The sequence below is a fragment of the Synchiropus splendidus genome, chromosome 4, assembly GCF_027744825.2.
Source record: "Synchiropus splendidus isolate RoL2022-P1 chromosome 4, RoL_Sspl_1.0, whole genome shotgun sequence".
NCBI classification, from domain to species: Eukaryota; Metazoa; Chordata; class Actinopteri; order Syngnathiformes; family Callionymidae; genus Synchiropus; species Synchiropus splendidus.
In genome coordinates, this window is record NC_071337.1 from 7,190,667 (window position 1) to 7,214,340 (window position 23,674).

Consider the following 23,674-nt stretch of genomic DNA (forward strand, 5'->3'; position numbering starts at 1 on the left):
AATTGTCCTTTGTTTTCATTTTTATTTATTCCATGAAGAAGCATTCTGAGATGATAAAAATATATTCATTTTGGCTCGGCTGGTTGTACGACGGCTGTCGGCTGGGTACGGTATGTTAAGACCGTGACATAACTTGTGTTGACAACCTGACCTGACAACGCTGACTTGCCTCACCTTTCCAAACTTAATGCATTATTTTACATCGGTTCTTTTTATTACAGACTATTTTGGGGACCTATTTCAGTCAGCCAATACCACATATTGAAGGAAAACTTGTAACTATACAGCAAAATGCTTTTGTCCGAAATAGAGACTGAGATAACCAAGACTGAAACCTGAAAACCAAAAGAACTATTACATCAAGTAGTAGTGCATTTTATGGTATTTTTCGGTGGTATTCAATCTTCAAATAATAAATAAATAACAAAATTATAAAAAAATTTCTTAGCGGCGACATTTCAACAATGAACTGTGTAAAATTAAATAAAATTCAAAAGGAATTCTATTAAATTTTTGTGGTCAAACTTTACAGCGAACTCATGAATAATGTACAGCCTGCTCAAAGATTATAAAAATAGAAAATATTTTCCAAGTACCTGCATTTAAGCCACATGTATTGCCACTTTATATTTTAGGATGACTACACCAAAGTTTTTGTGATAAGGAGGCAATTGTAGTAGGAAGCGGGACACTTCATTTTGTGTTTTTCACATAGTGGTCTCACTGTTCCCAGGGTTTGCTTTGGTGAAGTAGGTGCAACAGCCGTCACCAGTCAGCGCAACACATTGTAGATGGCTCAGTCATGGCACATTCTAACCTTGGAGACATCATAGAAAACATCATCACACCCCCAATTCCAGAGCACATACCCAAATTTCAGTTCATGGATGATACTGTTCCACCACATAGTGCCAGAATGGTCACCGCTCGACTTCAGGAAGTCTGAGTATCCAGCAATGTCTCCAGGTCTAAACCCCATAGAACACATCTGGTACCACCTGAAGCAGCGACTGGACGCCTCTAACCCTCCCTAATGTGACTTGGCAGAAAACTTTTATTGTACTAAAACGTGGAGCAGGTACCGTCGCAATGAAGTGTGAATAAGACACACTGTATGTGTATTATTGCTGTGTGTATTTTAGTGCGGCAATGAAAGAAATGTCTGCTGCAGATGTGTCATTTTCAGCCATGTTGTTTCGGTCTTTGGGTTGACTTTGAGCTGCTCCCTGATGTCTCTGCTCCTGACCTTATCCCAAAGGCCAAGCTCAGGTCTCCTGATGGAGAAACCTCATCGGCTATTTTGACCATAGGTGAGGGTTGGAATGTAGAATGACTGGTAAACTGAAAATAACAGCGGACTGGTACAGTGTCCGCATCACTGCCAGCGCTTGTTGTAGTGTTCCTTCAGTGTGAACAAACTTTTATTTCCTGAACACAGATGAAAACATCAGAAATATTCAAAGACTGAGGGGTGTAAACTGACTGACAAGATCATTTGTTGAAGTACTCCTCAGAGCAGTCAGACATGTTGTTCTGGTGTACCGTGACTGGTGCAGCAGAGAGAGCCAGTGGCTCGACTGGTGTGTTTGTCTGTAAGTAGTGTCACATAAAAGTAATACTGTAGTTCCCTTTGGTATTCCTATTTAGTGGATGTTTGAACTCTGACCTCTATTTCACCGTCAATACTTTGCAACATCAAGCATGATCGATTGTGTTTATGTGAAGGTTTGGACTCTGCTGGGACTCTTAGTTGGAACTCTGATGGACAAGACCAAGAACAAGATGGAAAAACAAGAACACGGGGGTGAGACGAGGACCTTCAATACTGTCCTCCATTTTAAAGCTCCAATCTCTCGCCCATCTGAATTCTCACCGATGCTTCTGTGTTCAAGTCCTAGATACCTAAACAGATCTGCATCTGGCCCGAGCCATGTGTCTCTGAGTTCGATGGAAAAATTCTTCGACTTCAAAGGATGGCCAGAGTCTTCAAGTCCGAGGTGACTGTGTACGAAGTGAGAGACTCTGAGCCCCACATTGACACAAAGATGTGTCCCCTTTAGTCCATGGAAGTGTCCATGTCCACAGCAGCACACGTTTCACTTCTGTACACTCAACAATGAGGTCATGACTCAGGGGGTGATCTGAATCAGAATCAGAAGCAGAATCAAATTTATTGCCATGGTCAGTGGGGAGCCCACCAACTAGGAAATAAAATAAAATAAAATAAAATAAAATAAAATAACAAAGGGTGTTCACGAATTCAACAGTCTGACGGCTGAGGGGTAGAAGCTGTTCCTGTGACGGGAGGTTCTGGTCTGGATGGACCGTAGCCTCCTGCCAGAGGAAGAGCAACAAACAGTCCATGTCCAGGGTGAGAAGGGTCGGCTCTGTTCCGACCTGCACGTCTCTGGGTCCTGGAGACCTACAGGTCCAGAAGATGTGGCAGGCTGCAACCGATCACCTTCTCAGCAGAACGTACGATGCGCTGCAGTCTGCTCTTGTCCCTGGAGGTGGCGCTGTTGTACCAGACAGTGATAGAGGAGGTGAGGATGGACTGGATGATGGCCGTGTAGAACTCCACCAGCAACTGCATCGTAGTTTTCGTAGCTGCCTCAGGAAGAACATTCTCTGCTGGGCCTTCCTGATGAGGAGACCTGAATGTTGGCTCCTATTTTAGGTCCTCAGTGATGATGATAAAGTGATAAAGGCTCAAACCTTGATCAATGCTTCCAAGAGTAGTAGTAGTGTGGGACAAGTGCTGAGTGTGAAGACAGCTAATGGTCAGCTAGTGAAATCACAAGGTGGAGAACGATCTCTGAGTTGATCAGAGTTGTGCTTTCATCAGGAGCCAACAGGAAGAACCAGATGAGTCAGGACTCAACTGTGACTCTCCGAAGAGGGACCGGTCCATAGAACGTGGCACGAACTTCAAAACTGGACTGGAGTCTTTAGAGGAGAGGTAAGATGGTGTTTCATACCAGTTTCATAGTCTTGTTAAGGTCCTGTCTGGAGGTGTGGGTTAGACTGAATACACAATGAGAACCTTCATCTCTTCTTCTCAGGGTGGCTCTTCAGAGCTCAAAGCTTCTCAATGGTCAGCAGCATCACTCACATCTGGACATCAAATGGCAGGTACATCCATAGAAAAGTGAAGGTTCTTATCCAAGAGTCTCCATCGGTTCACTCTCACTTCAGTTGGATTGGAGTTCAATGTTTCTGGTCATTGTCAATCTGTTGTTGATGTTGTTGCCAGATCAATCTGTTGATCTGATGTTCCTGCATTATTCTGACTTTCTTCTACATGATTCTATTTCAGTTGCTGAGGATGGAGTTCTTCAACTATGCACAGAAAGAACTGGAACGACTCTGGCGGGTTCTGAACCCAAATGATCCAGAACCTCCAGAGACTGAGGAAGAGATGAAATGGAGAGACATTAGAGAAGAATTTCTGAAGATCACAGTTCATCTGCTGAGGATCACGGAGGGGGAGGATCTGGCTGAGCGTCTGTGGAGCAGTAAGAACATTCAGACACCTCCAACATGATAAGGATGAATGAGTTGCTCTTCGGATCTACGAGTCTGAAGAAGAAACTCAAGATCATCCTCCAGCCTCACTTCTAGAACTTTCTGACTGACTTGGCTTCTTTCATTACTCAGGAAGTCGTGCTGCACAATGTGGACCTCAACTCAAGCGGAGGTTGCAGAAGAAGTTCCACAGTGTGTCTGAAGGGGTCGCTAAAGCAGGAAACACTGTCCCTCTGAATCAGATCTTCACAGAGCTCTACATCACGGAAGGGGGCACAGACCTGGTCAACCAGGAGCACGAGGTCCGACAGATTGAAACTGCAGCCAGGAAAGTGTTCAGACCAGAAACCACCATCAGACAAGAAGGCCTCTTCAGAAGCTCATCTGACAGAGATCGACCAATCAGATGCCTGCTGACGAATGGCGTGGCTGGCATTGGGAAGACCCTCCTGACACAGAAGCTGACTCTGGACTGGGCTGAAGACAAAGCCCACCAGAACTTCCACTTCATGTTTCCTTTCACCTTCAGAGAGCTGAACACACTGAAAGAGAAGAAGTTGAGTTTGGTGGAACTTGTTCATCTCTTCTTTCCTGAAACCAAAGAGTCAGGACTCAGCAGCTTTGAAGGAGTCCAGGTTCTGTTCATCTTGGATGGTCTGGATGAGTGTCGACTCCCTCTGGACTTCATTAACAATCGGGTCCTGACAGATGCTACAGAGTCCACCTCAGTAGATGTCCTGCTGACAAACCTCATCAGAGGGAATCTGCTTCCCTCAGCTCACCTCTGGGTGACCACACGACCTGCAGCAGCCTATCAGATCCCTCCTGAGTGTGTGGACATGGTGACAGAAGTCAGAGGGTTCACTGACCTCCAGAAGGAGGAGTACTTCAAGAAGAGGTTCAGAGATGAGGAGCAGACCACCATCCTCTCTCACATCAGGAGCTCACGAAGCCTCTACATCATGTGTCACATCCCCATCTTCTGCTGGATCACTGCCACAGTTCTGGAGGACATGTTGAAGAGCAGAGAGACCAGAGAGCTGCCCAAGACCCTGACTGAGATGTACATCCACTTCCTGGTGGTACAGGTCAAACTGAAGAGGATGAAGTTTGATGGAGGAACTGGGACAGAAAAAGTTTGGACTCCAGAGAGCAGGAAGATGATCAAGTCTCTGGCAAAACTGGCTTTTGAGCAACTGGAGAAAGGAAACTTGATCTGCTATGAGTCAGACCTGACTGAGTGTGGCATCGATATCACTGCTGCTTCAGTCTACTCAGGAGTCTTCACACAGATCTTCAGAGAGGAGACAGGACTGTACCAGGACAAGGTCTTCTGCTTTGTCCACTTGAGTCTTCAAGAGTTTCTGGCTGCTCTTCATGTCCATCTGACCTTCACCAACTCTGGAGTCAATTTGCTGGAATCAGGACGAAAGTATTTTGCATTCCTGGCTCTTCCATTAAAGCGTAAAAATCACTTCTACCAGACTGCTGTGGAACAGATGCTGAAGAGTCCAAATGGACAACTGGACTTGTTTCTGCGCTTCCTCCTGGGTCTTTCACTGAAGACCAACAAGGCTCTCCTCAGAGGTTTGTTGAGCCAGACAGTAAATGAATCATGGACCAGTAAGGACACAGCTGCCCTTATCAAGAATAAAATCAGTGAGGATTTGTCTCCAGAGAGAACCATCAACCTGTTCCATTGTCTGAATGAGCTGAAGGACGGTTCTTTGGTGGAGGAGGTCCAACAGCAGCTGAGATCAGGACGTCTCTCCACGGATCAACTGTCGTCCGCTCAGTGGTCTGCACTGGCTTTTGTCTTGCTGTCTTCTGAAGAACATCTGGAAGTGTTTGACCTGAACAAATACTCTGCTTCAGAGGAGGTTTTCCTGAGACTGCTTCCCGTGGTCAGAGCTTCCAACAAAGTTCTGTAGGTGGCTCAAATCTGAACATCTCTACTGAGCTGATCACAAATGAAACTCATGTTTGATTCTTATCCTCATTTCTCACAGGTTGAAACGTTGTGAACTGACAGAGAGAAGTTGTCAAACTCTGTCCTCAGTCCTCAGCTCTCCGACCTCTAGTGTGACACATCTGGACCTGAGTGACAACGACCTGCAGGATTCAGGAGTGAAGCTTCTGTGTGCTGGACTGGAGAATCCACACTGTCACCTGGAGACTCTCAGGTCAGCCCTCTCTTCAGTCTTGCTCCACATCTGGACTCTTGTCCTGAAACACTGAAGGATGTTTCCTTGATTCCAGTCTGTCAGGGTGTATGATCTCAGAGGAAGGCTGTGCTTCTCTGGCCTCAGCTCTGAGCTCCAACCCCTCCCATCTGAGAGAGCTGGACCTGAGCTACAATCATCCAGGAGGACCAGGACTGGAGCAGCTGTCTGCTGGACTGGAGAGGCCAGACTGGAGGCTGGAGAGTCTCAGGTATGGAGAGAGCAGCAGAGCTCATTGCCTGAGCAGCAGTCTGAGCTCCAAAAAGCATGAGACTGAACTTTGCCGGACACTAGTAGAAGCATGAAGGAGGCAGTTGAACATCTTTTTCTGTGTCACACTGACTACAAATCGTTGTTTCTTCCTCCAGGGTGGACCACAGTGGAGTGCAGCGGTTAAGATCTGGCATGCACAAATGTAAGTGATCTTTAAATTGGATGATGAGAATGGCACAACACGAATGTCAGGGGTCACCAGTGTGTTGCCTGAGTGCACCAGCTTTACTATTGAGACCAAGAGAGTAACCCATGAGCTTGAAATGTGGCCCTGATGGAGCTTTGAAGCCTTCAAAGGCTTCACTGCGGCCAGCTGAGGGCCGCACAAGCACAACCTCTGTCTGAAACAGACTAATTCTTCAACCAAGAAGACACTGTCTTATGAGTCACTGGTGACCATTGGTTGCATTGTCTATTGAAGACCCTTCTCGGTCAAACGTGGCAGATTGAAAAAAATATAATAATTAAAAAAAAAAAAAATCTCTGACTTATTGAGCCAAAAAGACTTTGTCCGAAGACAGGGCTGAGACTGAGAAAGTCCCCTAAAACAGTGTCATGTAAACAGCAACAACAGAAGAGTCAAGTCTTTGTGGAAGTATTGGAAGTATCCAAACACACCTGTCTTTCGCTTTAGTAACATTCAGTTTAGATGTTGCAACATTTAAATACATTAGCATGAGCAACATTAACACTAACTTTGGCAATATTTTTAGCTCAGGCAACATTAATATTCGATTTAGCAACAATAGCAATACATTTTACAACATAAACATAACCCAACCCAAATACTACTATTAGCATCAGGGACAACAAATAATTTTGCAGCGTTGGTATCACTAGTTATAACATAAGCAACAATAGCATGTGCTTCAGCAAATTTACTTGAGTGTGAGGGACATTAATGTTAGATTAGTTTTACTCTCAGCTTCAGCAACATTTATTTTAGCGCTAGGAGCATCAACATGAGCAACGGTTTCTACATTCCATCAGAGAAAATTTGTCGAGTCATATGATGTACAAACTTGTCTAGGTGCTGGGCCACCCACAAACTCTAGGGGGCACTGTTCCGCTCACACTTAAGAAGGAGTATCCTTGGTTCAACGACTATCATGACTTGTCTTCTTCTCTCCCACAGACTTCGATTCACTGACTAGACCCAAAGACAGCACACCAGCGCGACCTACTGTCCACCAACAACAGGACGGTGGTTTGTGGGACAGAACATCCAGACTGATTTAAGATATATCAGAAGCTGACGTGTACGAATGTTCCGACTGGTCGCTGTTACTGGGAGGTGGAGTGGTGAGGAGGAGTTGATATCTCAGTGTATGGAAGCAAAGCTGTCTCATCAGACTTTGAATTTCTGTCTTTCAATATTTTCAATATATTATACTCGAACGATGGTTCAGCCAATGAGATCACAGCTTACTGTTAATGTGGCAGTGATGGAGCACAGAACTGCGAGTGAGACATTAAGCAATAGGACTGCTTCAGCCATATATGCTTCCATAACTGCGACTTATAGATGAAACAGGAGAGGACGAGTGTCTTATGGAGACAATGATCAGTGGTGATGTTTTGTTCATTCACAAGGATCCACAGCCACTCTGTCTCAGAGAGTCGGAGTGTTTGTGGTCCAGAGTCTCCAGACACTCAGATCAACCTCCGCACCTTCTTCACCTTCTTTAATGGGACTTAAATGAAGGACATTTTTGAGACGTTCATCTTTTGTGTGAATTAAAATCATCATTGTTACCTCACATACATTTAATAAATTATGATTTTGATCATTGATGTTTTACTCTCTCTTTTTGCAATTTTTTAACCAACAAGAGCATTCGATATTGCGTTCTAGATGGAGTTTTTTTTTTTTTAATATCCGTGTTTATTTTGTTATTTTCTTCCTTTAATTTCTTCTCTGAATCTTTCAGCCTGTCCATTTCCTCTTGTCGTTCCTTTGGACTTTACCTGACAGAGAAGCCATCTTTGCCACCATATTCTTTGGCATCACATATTTCTCCATGAATTATTTTGACAGATCATATTGGGTTGAAATGTGATGAATGCATTTCTCCAAACAGTCTAGCTTCACCAGGTTGTCGTGACTAACATGATCATGGATATGGTTATTATCACGGTATTATTACAATGTCATCATTTGTTAAAAAATGTAATGTAAATTCTGGACTATTAGCTGCACCTTATTTCTCATGGTCTGAACCCTGCGGCTTGTACGTTATACACGCGGCTAATATATGGATTTTCACAGGCGTCATGCTGCCAAAAATATTGAGCCCTAACAGATTAAATCATAGGCGTTTTATTGACCTTAAAGTGTTCACTGCACTTAAATACAGTGAAATCATTTAACAGTGTTTTATTTAGAAAAAAAAGCTAAGACATTCTCCAAGACAGACATGCGATGCAGGTGTTCAGAACAACAGTAATTCTGCAAACAAACTCACAAATAGAACACAAGCAAAGTATATCTGGAGTACAAGAGAAATATTTTTTGTTTCTGTTGAGGATGAAGAAGTTGCGCCCAGCATCACTGGGTCTGGGTCACTATTAAAGTCAGACTGGTGAGCAGGGGAATGCATTACTGAGCGGACCCCACAAAGACAAAGACCTGTGTGCATGTGTGCATGCCAGTGTGTGTGTGCAAAAGTTTGGGTGTATTCAATTTGACAATTTTTTTGATGACATGGAATTGAACCTTGAACTCCTCCTGGGCAGATGAGCTCCTAAAGTGTGTCTCATAAAACAAAAACCAAGATAAAACAGATGAAGAAAGTTCATAAACATGAGTACTTCCTTTTATGACGGGAACAGCTTCATGATGCCCACTATGTGTCAGTTGCTTTTGCTATGTTGGAAACTTTCTTAGTTCCGAGAACCTTTCAGGAACTCTTCTGTCGGTCCTCTCCACATGGATTTTCACTTGAAAAGCTCTGTATTACATATATAGCGGACAAAAGAGTACAAAAATGGCTGTCATTAGATTAGATCTTTCTATTCCATTCTATCTCGATCTTCTTCCCCCAAAGATAGAGTGTAATAAAATACACTTGAAGCTACTGTAAAATCAATAACAGAAGTCTCAAAGATGTGTTCATCACTAGGGATGTTCTGAGAATTTTTGCCGCAGATCACCGATACCGATCACATGGGTTGACCATAAATTTGTAATCCAAATGGTGTGAGACCTTCCGTGTACATCACTGGGTCTGACGCTGCTGTGTTTTTTTTTTTTTTAGCTTTGATTTACTAGTTAGTTTTCTTCAAGACTCTTCAACTGCGGTTCTTGAAAACGGTTGTTTCAGACCTTTGTTCTCCGGGATATACCCTGTTAACATTCAGGAGCTCAAGCTTGACTTCAGCGGCTGGAAAAACGTCTATCTGCAAAGAGGTGATTTCATCTCTAACCAATCGTAGTAGTAGTATCACTGACTCGAGTAAATCAGTAACTTTACTGCATTTGTTTATAGAGCTAAATCATAGTGGTAAAAGTTTTGAATTAAAAGAGAACAAAGCGTTTTTTTGGTCCAGATTTCAAACTATTCAACCTGATTCCTGTTCATACATTTGTGTAACATGTCAAGTTAACGGACTTGACAGCAGGAGGCTGGCCATGAGGATATAATGTGGGCGGGGCCAACAGTCACGAAACAGTCAGACAGGTGAGCAGCAGGTGTTTCCAGGGGATCAGTGCGCGGTTTGACTCCGTCATGGACAGAGTGAATCTGCAGACAGGTCAGTCACTTCACTGCTTTCACCTTCAAATATTCGTCCTAGACCAAGTACTAGCGCAACAGGCTGGAGTGTGGAGTACCTTTGGGCACTTGGTTGGAACCACAGCAGATTATTCTCATTACAATCCAGATTATGCAATAATTATGCAAATCGTTGTGGTGGATGGACTCAAGGTTTCATTTGACTCCAACAAAGGCTGGGGAAAGGGTTATGTCAATGAACGGGTTAGGGTTAGGGTTAGGGTTAGCCTGTGTGTACGTGTGCAAAAGTTTGGGTGTATTCAATTTCAAAATGTTTTATGACATGGAATTGAACCTTGAACTCCTCCTGGGCAGATGAGCTCCTAAAGTGTGTCTCATAAAACAAAAACCAAGATAAAACATATAAAAAAGTGTAAACAGGAGTACATCCTTTTGCAACAGGTACAGATTTATAATGCTCTCTACAGTATATGTCAGTCGTGTTTGCTTTGCCGGAACCTTTGCTAGTTCTGAGAATCTTTCAGGAACTGTTCTGTCGGTCCTCTCCACATGGATTTTCGCTTGAGAAGCTCTGTATTATATATATAGCAGACAACAAGGTACAACAATGACTTTCATTGGATTAGATTGCCTTTATTCTTCCTCCAAAGATGGAGTGGACAGATCATAAAATACACTTAGCTATCATAAATAACAGAAGTCCCTAAGATTTGGATGATCTGATCAGGATTTTTGCTGCCGATCAGCGATACCGATCACATGGGTTGACCTGAAATTTGTCATCAAAATATTGAGACCTTCTGTGTACATGAAACATTAAATCATTTGAATTCAGAGACGTTTTTATATACCTCTTCAAGGTGGCAAAAATAGAAAAAACCATGCAGAATGCAGCAACTATTTGGTTAGAAGGACAACTGGAAAACGTATAATTCAATGTGAGATGTCGGCGTTTGGCGAATATCTTGAGACTTTGCTTTGCTTGTGAAATATGTAAATATTTACATGCTGGCCGCTTGTAGCTGGACTGAGAGCAGTGCATTGATGAAAGTTTCCACTCCGTAAGTTTCAGATTCAGGTGGCTAATGAACGCTGCACCCAACTCCAAAACGGCAACGGAATGAGTCATTTCCATCTCTGCGTAAACGTCACATGAGAAAGGCTGGTCATCTGGCTCTGTGAAATTAATAATTATTTTTTTAGTATTAGCTGCGCTAAGAGCCTGCTGCTGAGGAACCCGAAAACTTTTGATGCTCCGTCCTGTGCTGGTGCTTTAAATGACGTATTTCATTTTTACGTGCTTCCCTGCACAGCATTTTCCTGTGCATGTGCTGTTGGATTCAAACTTTAAATGAGATTGAAAGAGCAGTGTGAGCAGCGAGTAGAAAGGAGTGGACGCATCATTACCAGCGGGGCTTCATCAGGGTGCCGGATCAGTTGTTGTGATCAGCAATAACAGGTAGCGATCACTTCGATATCGGCCAGTCATAATCGGCGGCCACACTATCGGAGCATCGCTAATCATTACACTTTGTTTGGGCATAAGCTTTCAAATGGAGCTATTACTAAAACAGATTAGGGACAAAAAAAGTTCTAGGATACGTCTACATAGGATCATTGTCTGCAACCAACTTATGGTGAGCATTCATCTTCAAATGTCATTGTTGTTGTTGTGTACTGTGACAGTAGTGGCACACATGTCTAGTGCAGGGACAGACAAGGACAGGCTACAGACAGGTTTGTCTCTGAGTAAGAGAAGACATGTTGGTTGAGAAGGATTTATCAGTCCTGATCAGAAATGTATGATGATGAAGTTACATGGATGAAGTCAGTTTGGTGCTCTGCTGCTCTCTCTGTCTTACTTTAAAGAATAACATCATCCATGATCTGTTTTGTTTGTGTGAAGGTCCGGACTCTGCCGGCACTCTCAGTGGGAACTCAGATGAACAAGAGCACCAGACCAGAGCTCAGAGGTGAGAAGAGGAGCTCCAAGAATGTCCTCCAATTTGTTCTATTCTAAATCCTCAATGATGCTTCTGCGTTCAAGATCGAAGCTGCAGCCAGAACCTGCTGGACATAGACCTAGATACAGATCTGCATCTGGCCCCAGCTGTGTGTCCCCAAGTTCGATGGAAAAATATTTTGACTTCAGTGGGCGACGAGAGTCTTCAAGTCCGAGGTCAGTGTGTACAAATTATGAGACTCTCAAGAAAACAGAGACGTGTCTCCTCTAGCCCATGAATGTGTCCATGTCCACACCTGCACACGTCACATCACTTCTGTCCATTCAACAATGCAGTGACTCACCACACCAGCAGGGGGTGATAAAGGCTCTAACCTAGAACGTCGCATTCACAGTTTTAGTAGCATGTGACAGTCACAGAGTGAAGACAGCTCATGGTCAGCCAGGGAAATAACAGGATGGAGAGCAATTTCAGAGTAAATGGGAGTTGTGTTTTCATCTGGAGCCACCAGGAGGAACCAGAAGAGTCTGGACTCCAGTGTGATGCTCTGAAGAGTGACAGGTCCATGACCTGTATTATTGACTTCAAAGCTGGACAGGATTCTTCAGAGGAGAGGTGAGATACTACTTCACCAGGTTTATGCTCTTCTTGAGATGGCTGTGTGTCTGGAGGTCTGGGAGGAACCTTCCAGTGACAAGGCGTACACACTGATGTTCAGAAGCTACAACACGTGAGCTTGTTGACTGTTAGATGTCATCTGTTCTCAGCGTGGACCATCAGTGGTCAGAGCTTTGTGATGGTCATGAACATCAATCACATCTGCACTCAAAACGGCAGGTATGCACACTTAAAAAAAAGTTAAGCTTCTCATCTGAGAGCTTCCTTCTGTTCAGTCTCATTTCAATTGAATTGAAGTTCACAGTTTCTGGTCTGGGGAATCTGCAGATTATCTCCCATATTTATTCTCTATGACTTTTTCCAGTTATTGGTGCAGCAGCTCTCCAGGTACATGCAGAAGGAGCTGGACAGAGTCTGGAGGGTTTTAACCCCAGATGATCCTGAACCCCCTGAGACTGAAGAAGAGAAGCAGTGGGTGAGCATCAGAGAAGAATTTCTGAAGATCACAGTTCATCTCCTGCGGATCATGGAGGAGGAGGACCTGGCTGAACGCCTATGGAGCAGTAAGAACACTCAAACACCCTGATCAAGAAGCTGACTGACACACCTACACCACTGAAAGTTCATCAGCTTCAACTTGTAGAATCTTCTGACTGATTTGACTTCTTTCTTCATTCAGAAAGTTGTGTTGCAGAGTGTGGACCACGGATGAAGAAAAGACTGCAGATGAAGTTCCACAGTGTGTCTGAAGGAGTTGCAAAAGCTGGAAACACTGTACCACTGAATCAGATCTACACAGAGCTCTACATCACTGAGGGGGGCACAGACCATGTCAACCAGGAGCACGAGGTCCGACTGATTGAAACTGCAGCCAGGAAAGTTTTCAGACCAGAAACCACCATCAGACAAGAGGACCTCTTCAGAAGCTCATCTGACAGAGATCGACCAATCAGATGCCTGCTGACGAAGGGCGTGGCTGGCATTGGGAAGACCCTCCTGACACAGAAGCTGACTCTGGACTGGGCTGAAGACAAAGCTCACCAGAACTTCGACTTCATTTTTCCTTTCACCTTCAGAGAGCTGAACACACTGAAAGAGAAGAAGTTGAGTTTGATGGAACTTGTTCATCTCTTCTTTCCTGAAACCAAAGAATTCAGACTCAGCAGCTTTGAAGGAGTCCAGGTCCTGTTCATCTTTGATGGTCTGGATGAGTGTAGACTCCCTCTGGACTTCATCAATAATCGGGTCCTGACAGAAGCTACAGAGTCCACCTCAGTAGATGTCCTGCTGACAAACCTCATCAGAGGGAATCTGCTTCCCTCAGCTCACCTCTGGGTGACCACACGACCTGCAGCAGCCTATCAGATCCCTCCTGAGTGTGTGGACATGGTGACAGAGGTCAGAGGGTTCACTGACCTCCAGAAGGAAGAGTACTTCAAGAAGAGGTTCAGAGATGAGGAGCAGACCACCATCCTCTCTCACATCAGGAGCTCACGAAGCCTCTACATCATGTGTCACATCCCCATCTTCTGCTGGATCACTGCCACAGTTCTGGAGGACATGTTGAAGAGCAGAGAGACCAGAGATCTGCCCAAGACCCTGACTGAGATGTACATCCACTTCCTGGTGGTTCAGACCAAAGTGAAGAAGGTGAAGTTTGATGGCGGATCTGAGACAGACCATCACTGGACTCCTGAGAGCAGGAAGATGATCGAGTCTCTGGGAAAACTGGCTTTTGAGCAGCTGCAGAAAGGAAACTTGATCTTCTATGAATCAGACCTGACTGAATGTGACATCGATATCACTGCTGCCTCAGTTTACTCAGGAGTCTTCACACAGAACTTCAGAGAGGAGACAGGACTGTACCAGGACAAGGTCTTCTGCTTCGTCCATCTGAGTGTTCAGGAGTTTATGGCTGCTCTTCACGTCCACCTGACCTTCATCAACTCTGGAGTCAACTTGTTGTGCCCTCAGGAACCCACACAGTCTGAGGTCAAACTTGGTCTACAAGAGTTCTACCAGACTGCTGTGTTGCAGACCCTAAGGAGTCCAAATGGACATATGGACTTACTCCTTCGCTTCCTCCTGGGTCTTTCACTGCAGACCAACCAGTTTCTTCTGAGAGGTTTGTTGCGACAGACAGAGAGTGAGTCACAGAACAACACGATCACAGCTGAGCTCATCAAGAAGAAGATAAATGAAGACATGTCTCCAGAGAGAACCATTAACGTGTTCCACTGTCTAAATGAGCTGAAGGACAGTTCTTTGGTGGAGGAGGTCCAAAAGCAACTGAGATCAGGACGTCTCTCTACAGATCACCTGTCTCCTGCTGAGTGGTCTGCACTGTCCTTCATCTTACTGTCCACTGAACAGCTGGACGTGTTTGACTTGAACAAATACTCTGCTTCAGAGAAGGCTTTTCTCAGACTTCTCCCCGTGATCGGCTCTTCAAATAAAGTTCTGTAGGTGGATCAAACCTGAAACATCTCTACAGAAGTGAATCACAAATGGTCACATTAGATATTTGATTTTATCTTCATCTAATTTCACACAGGCTCAGACGTTGTGGACTGACAGAAAGAAGTTGTCCACCTCTGTCCTCAGTCCTCAGCTCTCCGTCCTCTAGCGTGACACATCTGGACCTGAGTGACAACGACCTGCAGGATTCAGGAGTGAAGCTTCTGTGTGCTGGACTGGAGAGTCCACACTGTCACCTGGAGACTCTCAGGTCAGCCCTCTCTTCAGTCCTGCTCCACATCTGGACTCTTGTCCTGAAACACTGAAGGATGTTTCCTTGATTCCAGTCTGTCAGGGTGTATGATCTCAGAGGAAGGCTGTGCTTCTCTGGCCTCAGCTCTGAGCTCCAACCCCTCCCATCTGAGAGAGCTGGACCTGAGCTACAATCATCCAGGAGGACCAGGACTGGAGCAGCTGTCTGCTGGACTGGAGAGTCCGGACTGGAGGCTGCAGACTCTCAGGTATGGAGAGAGGAGCAGAGCTCAAAATAGCTTCAGACTGAACATTGCTGGACCCCAGAGGAAGCATGAAGGAGGCTGCTGAGATGGAAGCCTAAACTCCAACCAAAACTTTCAAAGCCTTCTGGATAAAAAAATAAAAGTGCTATTTACTAGTCCGGTTGCCTTGAGTCAAAACTTTACTGAAACAGAAAATCCGTTTCTGTGTCCCACTGACCACAAATCGTTGTTTCTTCCTCCAGGCTGGACCATGGAGGAGAGCAAAGGTTAAGACCTGGTCTGCACAAGTGTGAGTCTGCTTTCATTGCACAATAACAAGTTTTCAACTTTTCAGATGGTTTTGACATCATGAAAGAACGATGCCTCAAAGGCAAAAAGTCAACCACATCAACGTGAAAGATGTGAAGAAAAACATTGCCACAATTTTATCTGGCAAGATCTTGCATGCCTCCAAACTTTTCTTGGTGTTGAGCCACTCTCAACCACCAGGAGGCGACTTCTTCAACTACCACCAACAATGTCTTTTTCTCTCCACTAGATTTCTGTCCTCTCACACTGGACCCAAACACAGCACACCAGCGCCTCCTTCTGTCTAACAACAACAGGACGGTGGACATTGTAACAGAAGATCAGAACTATCCAGAACATCCAGACAGGTTCAACAAGTGTCCTCAGCTGATGTGTACAAATGTTCTGACTGGTCGCTGTTACTGGGAGGTGGAGTGGAGTGGCGAAATTCATATCTCGGTGACCTACAGAAGAAATAGAGGAGAGGATGAATGTTGGTTTGGTGACGATGACCAGTCCTGGAGTCTGGTCTGTTCTGATGAAGGTTATCATGTCCGTCACGATGGAAAATTCAGAAAAATCCAGTCCAGCTCTGCCTCTGAGAGAGTGGGAGTGTTTGTGGACTGTCCTGCTGGATCTGTGTCCTTCTACAGAGTCTCCTCTGACGCTCTGGTCCACCTCCACACCTTCTTCACCACCTTCACACAAACACTGTACACAGGATTTGTACTTTGGAGCTGGTCTGGCTCTTCTGTGACCCTGTGTGATCGAACTCAGTTTTCTGATGTCTAGAAAGTGTGTTGGAGTTGCAGTGTGTTGACGGGAAACCAAGTAGTTTTGATTTGTGGTGGCAACTTCCGAAGGCCAGTACATTGTGCTCTCAAAACTGGATCACAGACAGAATCAGGTTTGACAGAACTAAATGCAAATAGATTCAGTCACCTTGAATTAGCGGAGATATATTTTCAGATTTCTGCGTGACACAGATCCCCTCAATGCTTCTATTAACCGTTTTATGAACAACTTTTTTTCCCCACTGGATCCACCACAGTGGGCCAGTGATTTCCTTTTTTATGTTTTTGACAGGATTAAAACAAATTGTGCAACTTTTGAGTTACAAATTGTTATTTATTCCTGGTTCTCCACATGAGGGACGCTGCACAACATCAGACTGGCAGTTGTAATTACATGGTTTTATTAACAAGGTTGAAGTCCAGCACAAATGTCCATGAAATAAAAGGTGATCCACTGAAACTGCTGTTCAAAAGAGCTCCATCTCAAATCGGGTGACATGTCCCAGCCCTTTATTTGCTGCTCCTTCTCTCGTCCACTTGTTCCGTCTTCCCTCCGCTGGAAACCTGTGATCTTGGAGCATTCCATCTCAGACGAGAGTGTAAAATGCTGACCTCGGTGTAAACAACACGGACTCGAATCTCTTTCCGCTGTCATGCCTCACAGAGCTGTCCACCCTTTACACCTGAGCAGGTCAGTGGCAGAGACGTGGAGAGTGTCTCTAAGTGCTTCAGATTTCTCAGAGCAGAGTGCTTGTTTTCCTCATTTAGTTTCCAGGCATGCAATGTTAAATCGCTGGGTTACACTAACTGTAGACATAAAACAGAAGGCTGAGGAGCGTATAAGAATGGCATTTAATGGCATTTGAATCTATAAAAGAGTGACTTTACCACACGTACATCCCGCAGACTTCAGTGTTGTGTTGGCATTTTGGTCTTCATCCACCAAGTCGAGAATGTGTGCTCAAATCGCTGGATTCGGTTCTTGACAGTGGTGTTTCTAAGGTACTGTTCACAATGTCTATAAGTTACACACAGCTGATATCTCATTCTTGTCACGTTTTTAAAGTACAAGCAGAACACCACGTCCTCCTGAGTCGGCCTATAGATGATACCGAATGAATGGGTCTCTCGCCTCTGTGAGTGTGGGGCACGCAACATTAAAGAAGCAGAGAATAGCAGAGAGAGGAGCTCACCGTATTGAATAAACATGACCCATACTTATTTTTATATTAAAAAAAAGAAAGTTTTATGAAGGTTTATAAAGAGCATGACAGCATTTGATGACATAAAGTACGTGACACAAATTCGGAACAGATGATGTGGCAAGTCACCAATTATTGACTCTGGAAACTCATCTGAACCGATGTATGAGTCCTCATAAGAAAACAAACACATTCAGAGCCTTTTACTACCCAGTCATTCCCCCACCATTCAACACAGTGCTCTGTAAACACATAGTTGTATCTGGATATCAGTTCATATCATTCCAAAGCTTGTGCAAAAAAAAAAAAAAAAAAAAAAGGACAAAGCGTGACATATATTTCTGAATACAGTTTGGGCACCTTACAGGTTTAGAATGAAACAGGCTCTCTCTGTGGCATATTTCATTCTGAGGAGACAGAAAGTCTCTGTGGAGAGGTGGACATGTTGCATGTCGGACGCTTAACCACAAGGCTGCACTATAACATAAATCACTTGTGTGCCAGTGCAATATTGACAACAATTGTACCACGTGATATTTTTCGATGAACGTGAAAGTAGAATGTGGCAGTGTTCAAAAGACCTAAAATATTATTTTCCCCCATTCATTCATCCAGTCATTTTATTATGTAGTGTCTTACATCTTACCTTATTTTACAGTATCGATGACTGTGAAGTCGGGTTGTTCTGGGCCAAGTTCACTTCCTTTTCCAACAAAAATTCTTCATCTTGATTTCTGATGTTGACTACACCATGTCTGTGGTTGGAAGAGTGGAAGCACTGTAAGGATCAGATTTGTTTTTCTATGGATTCATTATCATCATTACAAAAACACACGTGTTATCTCACACATTTATTGTGATAAAGGCCTTTCAAATAAATAATAAAATGTCACAGCTAACTCTCTGAGCTCAACACTGTTTGAAAAAAAAAAGTGACAAACACACAAACAAACATCGATACCGTAAAATAAGAAAAATACCAAGGCCAACACCACCATTTTCGTTCCAAAAAAATCTGAAATAAATAAATACTGTGTAATAAATAACCTTTGCAAATATGTTTGGTGTTGATAGATAAAAACAGATAAAACCGTGTCATGAAACTGGTGCGACTTTGCCGCAGCAGTTGATGTGCAGCGTAAAACCTAAAGCCACAAACTTCTAAAACAAATAACTCTGACTGATTATGCCGCTCAAATGCCCCCGACAAAATAAAAAGCCATTTTGACGAGCGTTCAACTGTGCCAGCAGATAATCCACTCTAGGACTTGAAAATGAATTTTCTAAAAAGCTGCCAAAGTATTTGTGTATTGATCAGCCACTGAGCCCGGTCGCACTTTTAATACTCAATCGATATGTGTCAGGCTGTGGAGTTAGAGAGGGAACATTAGGTGTCGGATGGAGGCCAGGAAAGGAAACGGCTTACTGTCAGATATGACCTTATTACTGGCCACTGAGTTTAGCTCAGTGGGTCAGAGTGTCCTCAGGTTAATAATGGTCTGTTGTTAAACCAGAAAAGTCACATGCACAATACTTGAAAAGATTCAAAACCTATTGAGAAAAGTGCTGCAGACGTCGCACACATCTCTAACCCACTGCTTCAAATGAGAGTGAATGTGAGCGAAACATTTCCTGATGTGTTTCTTACCCGGCTTCTGCTCCTATTTGTCTCCAATCCCCGGCTATATTGGCGGATATATAACGCAGCTGGGTCTATCTTTGAAGAAATCGAGGCAATAAAAGGTTTTATTTACCCTTATCTGGAGCACATCCCCCACAAAACTCCACAGAATGAGATGAAATGAGACACTTTCTGCTAAAGCTCCCACGTCCTGTCGCCTGCTGTGACTTTATTCCTAGTTTCATTTATTAAAAGATGTAATACCTTGTCGATGCGCATTAGGCGCTATTGCTGGAGGAAATGAAAGTGAGGTTAATGGAAAAGCAGCAGGAAGAAAGAAAGAAAACTTCATGTTGATATATGTGAGCTTCGACTTTGACCACTTTATGATGAGAAGCATTTACAGAATGAGTGACGCTCGTGTCTTTATGACCAGACAGTGTTTGCATGGACCTCATTTTGGGAACATAGATGTCTGGTCTAGAATGCGTTTACAAAACCTCTTGGCAGTCGAACTGACAGTCATGTGTTCATTCTAAACAGAGGGATTTGACTCATTGCTTTGACTCATTGGGAATGCAGCACCACATTAACAGCAACTTTTCTGTCACATGTTCCCTTATACTGTTCTTCACAGTTGAGACACGTGACTTACTTTCTTATACTCCATTCTACCCCTTATTTGCTTCCTGTCCCAGCGCACTCTTTGCTGTGCTTCCACAGACTGGGTGTGGGTTTGTTATCTGTCGGCAGAAGCTTTCATGATCCAAGAAATCACTGTTTTTCATCACCAGGTTTTGACCTATTTGATCACTTTCCACTTCTTAACTATGATGTTTTTGATGGCTCTGGCCCCTCAACGTCCGTCTGGTGTGAAGGTGTGCTCTGGCTTGGACTTCCACCATGGCAAACCCCAGTCTTCTGGTTCTTGTGTTATACACTGTTATACACTGAACAAAAATATAAACACCCCACATCAGACATTTGAGTTTTTACACGAAGCGGAAGTGGAATTTGCAACGTATGCATTTGCCCTTGCTATTCGGTTCTGGTAAGATCCAGCCCACGGTGAGGACGCCGAGAATGCAAGTTGGCTTCTCGCAAGCGGTTACGGACTGTTAAAGATGTGATGCGCGTGTTGTGCAGACCGAAGGTTTTATCGACTGAGACGGTGTGAGACGATCCCGCAAGTGAATAAGCTGGATGTGACGATGCTGTGGTGGGGTGGTCACACGTGACTGACGTTGATTTGCAGTACTCCCCGTCTGGTGGTAACAAAGTCTCAAACGTTCTATTGTCCGACAGTGAATTCACTTGCATAGCGACAGCTCCGGTGGATATTCCTGCTTCCAACATGCCAATGGCACGCATACCTCAATCTTCTGAGGCATAGCTGTTTTTGTGAAAATTTGACATTTTGTGGTGGCCTTTTATTGTCCCCAGTATAAGGAGGGTCTGGGTACTGCTCATTCTGTTTGAGCAGTGTCTGGAAATGCCATACCCATGTATTGCAAGGAATTAATGCATCACTAAACACTCTGGACCCAAATTTGGGACACTAAATCAAGAGAAATATCCATTTTGTACAATAGAATATATGCTCACTTTGGGTGGTGCGCTTCTTTTGCCATCAATATTTCAAATGGGGTGTTTATAGTTTTGTTCATTTTTGTTGTTTTGTTACTTTTTTGGGGGGTCATTCAAGGTTAGAATTAGGTGTCATTTTAATCCAGTTCCTATTTAGATCCAAAAGTTGAGTGTCAAATTTTCGTTATGAAGTATTCCTGTGTAGCCATCATGTCGGAAGTGTCGTTTGATGATCAGTCTCTAGGGATAAAACTGCTTCGCAACATTGGGAGCCATTGAAAAAGTGGGCATCACATTGGAAAATGTAAGTTGACAGCTCAACCTGTTTCTTTCGGTGCATCTGTCACTCCTGCGGGTGCCAGTTTAGAATTGGTTCCAGGAAAGTTGCACAATTTAAAAAGGACAAAACCGAGGATATGAAGACAGAAGAAGGTTTGCATTTTTTTGGGTAGCACACAATGGTGTCCACTAGCGATGGGTAGATGAGGTATCGTGAAACAGTATTGCAGGGCTGGTGAAATAGTGTTCTAATTTTCAGAGGCCATTAGGTGGCGCTGTTGGTTAAGCAATAATGTGAGGGTTCATTGGTTCAAGCCCAAACATTTTACAGCAGACTTAAAATCAGGACACTGTGTCATGAAACCTCAGCTACCCATCACTATTGTCCACTTGCAATAGACTTTCTGATTCCTATTTTTAAAAATGTGTACATTTTGTGTTCCAGTTGTGACCTGTATATTATCTGAAATTGGCGGCACCTCAACACAGTGTCCTGGTTCGTGGCGCTCTTCATCTTTTCTAACAATGTGATAACTCTGACATTGTGTTAAACTGTGCTGCGTCTTCTGTTACAACTGTGAGCTCTCGCTGTGTGTTCCATCAATACTTAATCCAACTGCGAAAGATGCCTGGGGTTCAAATTCTGGGATGAGTGACTTATGGCAGAACGGGCTTTTGGCAAATCGCGATGATGCAGGGTCACCTTGTTTTTCCGTTGGCACGGCCTTATAGAGATAAATACATTTGAAGTGAAATGTGCGTGTGGATTTGTGTGACAGCCTCCTCTGTGTTTCCTGTGAGGTGTGATGGATAGTGTGAGTGATTCCCAGCATGTGTGGTTTTCCCCCCAACATTGTGGCAGGAGGCGGCGCGCGTGAGAATGAAGGTCATCTGGAAACGGAGCGTCTAATTATTGTTTCTAACACCCTTAAAGTCTGCTTATCAAGGACTGGAATATCTCTGAGTAGAACGCAATTAACTAAATTTACATTGCAGTAATATTTGTTATTCAGGTCATAGTGTTTTGGTTCTCTCTATGTGAAACAGACAGCTGCATAGGAGGAAGGTGAGTCATTCACGATTAGAAAAGGCAGTTTCGCCAGCTATTTTGTGTGGTTTTGTCTGGACAAATAATGCTGCGCTGAGATGGAAAAAGTCTTGCTGATAAGTTTGATAAGCAACATAGAATGTTCATCAAAGGATTAAACAAAAGCAAAGGGCAGCATGCAGATGTGCCACATTATTTTCCGAGTGTCTAGTTACGACTGGACACAGGGGTAAAACGAAAGGTCTATTTTGATCGCATGGGATTTAAATGGCAATGTTTGGCATGATGGGACTTGATCCTATGTTGTTGGGGTGACAGAGAGGTAGCCAGGTGGTTACAAGGGAGACTTGATCCTGCGCCATAAACAGACTCGCAACAGCAGATACAGCGTGAAGAATGGCGGACAAGGTCAGTTGGCGGGATCAGAGAAGAAGAGGAGGAACCAGAAACAGGTGGATGCATGAGTTCAGAGGCAAGAGCAGCGGTGGAATAGGTCGACAAGTTATGGTCTATTCCGGCGTGCAACTGAAGAGCCATGGTCAGAAAGAAATTTCTGTCAGGCGCTGTGAGGATTGCAACATTGCATGATGCTTGATGCACTATGAGTATTTAAAGGGAACCAAAAGCCAGCTTTGGTGAAATATAGAATGAGTGTTAACACACTCCTCAACAACCGCATTTCATTGTCACCGTCTCCTGAGTCAGGGCACGGTCTGGTCAGACTGAAGTGTTTGCTCTTCATTTGTCTATCATTTTAAGTTCAACATCGACACCCTGGTGCCTGCGCCTCTGCCTCTGAATGAATCTGAATAAAATGTGACTGTAAGTCTGAAAAAGATCTTTGCTCTTCAGCGGATTCCAACCTAAATGATCTGCACAACTGTAGTGTCACAAGGAACCCAAACGTTCCGTGGAAATAAAAAAATAGAAGCAGGAGTGATGCGGAGCGCCACTAAGCTTCAGGAACACCTGTGAGCAGTGGTGCCACACTTGGTGGAGACAGTGTTGTCAACTGGAATTCTAGTGCAAGGCTGCCGTGCTTCGGCTTGACCTTCACCTTCACTTGGAAACAAAGGATGGGAATGAGAGCTGGGAAAAGAAAACTAGGCAGATTCAAGAGTGAGTCTTAGATGGAGACATGTTTGTATGTTTTTTTTTTAAATCATGACATCATTGTTGGACAACAGAGAGCTTGTTCGTGTTCGAGGCCTGGATTTCTTCTGCTGTGCGGAGGTGAAACAGTGAACGTGCTATGCCGCAGATTAAACCAACAGAATCCTTATGATAATACCAGGTGAATTATGAAAACTATTCCTGAATTGCTGAAGCTGGCAAGAATAAAAATGGATAGAACATCAAATACCTTTTGAATAAACACGTAACCCAAGGCTTCATTGTTGCTCAGGATGATTTCACTTCATGCCTCCAGTCTCATTTCCCACTTACCATGAGGACAGTTTCTATTAGAAATCTCAACTCTTTGCTCCGATAAAAACGTTCTTATTCAAAGACAAAAAAATGCTTATGAAAAGCTCTTCACATTT

The 23,674-nt window shown here is 43.9% G+C and overlaps 1 pseudogene; it reads left to right on the forward strand.

Annotated features, from left to right (window-relative positions):
• LOC128756802 (uncharacterized) lies at window positions 1-16,391 on the forward strand (annotated as a pseudogene).
• The last annotated feature ends 7,283 nt before the right edge of the window (window positions 16,392-23,674 follow it).